A 3,691-nucleotide genomic window follows, 5' to 3' on the forward strand; every position below is an offset into this window, starting at 1 on the left:
TTATATGCAGAGTACATCATGAGAAATGCTGGGCTGGAAGAAGCACAAGCTGGAATCAAGATTGCCGAGAGAAATATCAATAACCTCAGATATGCAGATGACACCACCCTTATGGCAGAAAGTGAAGAGGAACTCAAAAGCCTCTTGATGAAAGTGGAAGAGGAGAGTGAAAAAGTTGGCTTAAAGCTCAACATTCAGAAAACTAAGATCATGGCATCCACTCCTATGGTAATGTTTGTGGCTGTGCTTGCTGTGTTGGCTTGTCAGCCAAGGCAGAAAAGGTTCATTGGGCCTATTTGCCTAATCCACCTTCTTTCCAGCCTGTTGACTGGATGAATGAGCCCATTCGTGTTTTTGTTAATGATACTAATCTTTTGGGCAGGTCTTTCATCTATCCTAATAATGTTAAAACAGTGGTCAGCACTCCCTTCAATTTTTCAGGCGTGTCCATTTATCCACCTATTTTCTTTGCCATACCTTCCTCCTTACAAGGATCATCTCCGGTTTTGAATGAACACGTTCAGATCAGATCAGATCAGTTGCTCAGGATGCGTTAGCACTTCTTTAAACGTCATGGTTACTGATTCTCCGAGAGAGCGATGGCAAGAGAGACTTTTGGTCTTTACAGCTGCTGATGCCGGGAGCGCAAGAAAGACTATTTGATGCCTTAAAAAATGCAGCCCCTCATTTAAAGGACCATCTGAGCTGTGCACTCCCCACTCCGGAATCTGATGAACAAGGACTCCAGGTCTGGGAAAGCATAAGCAGAACTTCTGGCTTTCCTCGTTGGAAAAAATGCTTGTATGCCCTAAGGTCACCTATTCCCATTGTTGCCACCAGACATTTTCTGACCGAATGGGGGTGCCCCTATCTTTCGAATGAATGATGGGGCTCGATTTATGTAGAACCTTATAGGTCCACATGGAATAATTCATTTCTCCCTATGCCTTTAGTAATTACTAGGTGGCATGCTAATGGATGGGTTCCTCCTTTAGTGAGCTTCAATGGAACGGGTCCCATGCAGTCTGAGTTATGGAAAGCATTGGCTGCTATGGCACCTGTGATTTTACATAGACCTTTAAAAGAACAAAGATACATTGTACGGGCCTGTGTACATTCTCCCTAAGCCTTTTTATTGGCCAAAAATCGGAGTGATTTGGAAGTTTCTGAAGGAGAAACTGTCTACAATGTTATATGTGTGAATTGTTCTATATCAAATTATGTTGATGGGAATGATTATAATAATTATAAGGCTGTGATGATTGTAAAACAACCACCATATTTGATGGTTCCTATAAAATTAGAGGGATAATGGTTTGATGATTATGCATTGAAAGTTTTATATGAAAAAAAAAGAAAGTTTTATATGAATTTAATGGCTTAATTTCTCGACCTAAGAGATTCATTGCAGCTCTGGTTGTGGGAATAACTGCCTTGATTGCCATAATTGCATCAGTCACGGTTTCTGCTGTTGTCCTGTCAAAAGAAGTACATAAGGCCTCATTTGTCGATCAGCTGTCCAAAAATGTCTCCGTAGCTCTTACTACACAGGAAATTATAGATAAGAAAATAGAAAATAAGGTCAGTGCTTTAGAAGAAGCAGTTCTACTTATGGGGCAAGAAATTACAAACTTAAAAATTAAATTATCCTTAAGATGCCATGCTGAATTTAAAATGGATGTGCGTTACCCCTCTACAAGTGAATGAGTCCATGCACTCTTGGGAATGCATTAGGAATCATATTTTAGGCATCTGGAATCATTCAGATTTTAGTATTATTTCTAAGTTACATCTTAGATATTTCTTAGATATTTCTAAGTTACATCAGGATATTCAGAATATGAAGCAGGCAGAGTCTGACTTTTCCTCTCAGTGGCTTTCTAATTCCCTCTTTGAAAATCTGAAGGGGTATCTTTCCCATGGATCCTTTTCTACAATAATGATTAATGCAGCCATGTGCTTATGCCTGTTAGTTCTGATTTGTGTAATAGCCCCGTGCCTTTTCAGAATACTCAACCGAAGAGTTTCTGCTCTATCTACTGAGTTTCATACCTATGCTCTAAAACATAAAAAAGGGGGAGATGTCGGGAGCTGCGTTAGGCATTACTGACAAAATGGAGGCACAGCCCCAGCCCCCTCTCCTCATTCCACAGGCACAGTCCTGGGATGAAGGAGTTAGGCCTTGTGATTCTGACTTGTTTTGTCCTTTCCTCGGCTGAGTTGACTGAAAAGAATATTAAGGTGCTTATTGTTTTTGAGAGGAGCTTAAGAAGGCACAAAGCCTTCTGCAGCTGTGCTCAGAGAATAATTCATAAAGTTAATCACTGACATTTGTTCAAGGACTGTTGCAAAAGACTGTTCCAGGGTAAGCACGCAGGCCGCAGCTTGAGGTCATGGGAGGGATTGCTATCTGAAGCTCATTTGTGAGAAAAGCATTTATGGCAAAGGAGTTTGCTGAATTTAGGGCTTAGGAATAATTAAAATAGATAGAAGCTAAAGATTTAAGGATTGCTGTAATGTTAGCATATTCTACTATCAGATCAGATCAGATCAGTCGCTCAGTCGTGTCCGACTCTTTGCAACCCCATGAATCGCAGCACACCAGGCCTCCCTGTCCATCATCAACTCCTGGAGTTCACTGAGACTCACGTCCATCAAGTCAGTGATGCCATCCAGCCATCTCATCCTCTGTCGTTCCCTTCTCCTCCTGCCCCCAATCCCTCCCACCATCAGAGTCTTTTCCAATGAGTCAACTCTTTGCATGAAGTGGCCAAAGTACTGGAGTTTCAGCTTTAGCATCATTCCTTCCAAAGAAATCCCAGGACTGATCTCCTTCGGAATGGACTGGATGGATCTCCTTGCAGTCCAAGGGACTCTCAAGAGTCTTCTCCAACACCACAGTTCAAAAGCATCGATTCTTCGGCGCTCAGCCTTCTTCACAGTCCAACTCTCACATCCATACGTGACCACAGGAAAAACCATAGCCTTGACTAGACGAACCTTTGTTGGCAAAGTAATGTCTCTGCTTTTGAATATGCTATCTAGGTTGGTCATAACTTTCCTTCCAAGGAGTAAACGTCTTTTAATTTCATGGCTGCAGTCACCATCTGTAGTGATTTTGGAGCCCCCAAAAAATAAAGTCTGACACTGTTTCCACTGTTTCCCCATCTGTTTCCCATGAAGTGATGGGACCAGATGCCATGATCTTTGTTTTCTGAATGTTGAGCTTTAAGCTAACTTCTTCACTCTCCACTTTCACTTTCATCAAGAGGTTTTTAGTTCCTCTATCACTTTCTGCCATAAGGGTGGTGTCATCTGCATATCTGAGGTTATTGATATTTCTCTCGGCAATCTTGATTCCAGCTTGTGCTTCTTCCAGCCCAGCGTTTCTCATGATGTACTCTGCATATAAGTTAAATAAACAAGGTGACAATATACAGCCTTGACGAACTCCTTTTCCTATTTGGAACCAGTCTGTTGTTCTATGTCCAGTTCTAACTATTGCTTCCTGACCTGCATATAGGTTTCTCAAGAGGCAGGTCAGGTGGTCTGGTATTCCCATCTCTTGAATTTTCCACAGTTTATTGTGATCCACACAGTCAAAGGCTTTGTCATAGTCAATAAAGCAGAAGTAGATGTTTTTCTGGAACTCTCTTGCTTTTTCGATGATCCAGCAGATGTTGGCCTGCAC

Source organism: Bison bison, unplaced genomic scaffold, assembly GCF_000754665.1.
Source record: "Bison bison bison isolate TAMUID 2011002044 unplaced genomic scaffold, Bison_UMD1.0 scf7180017864270, whole genome shotgun sequence".
NCBI lineage: Eukaryota > Metazoa > Chordata > Mammalia > Artiodactyla > Bovidae > Bison > Bison bison.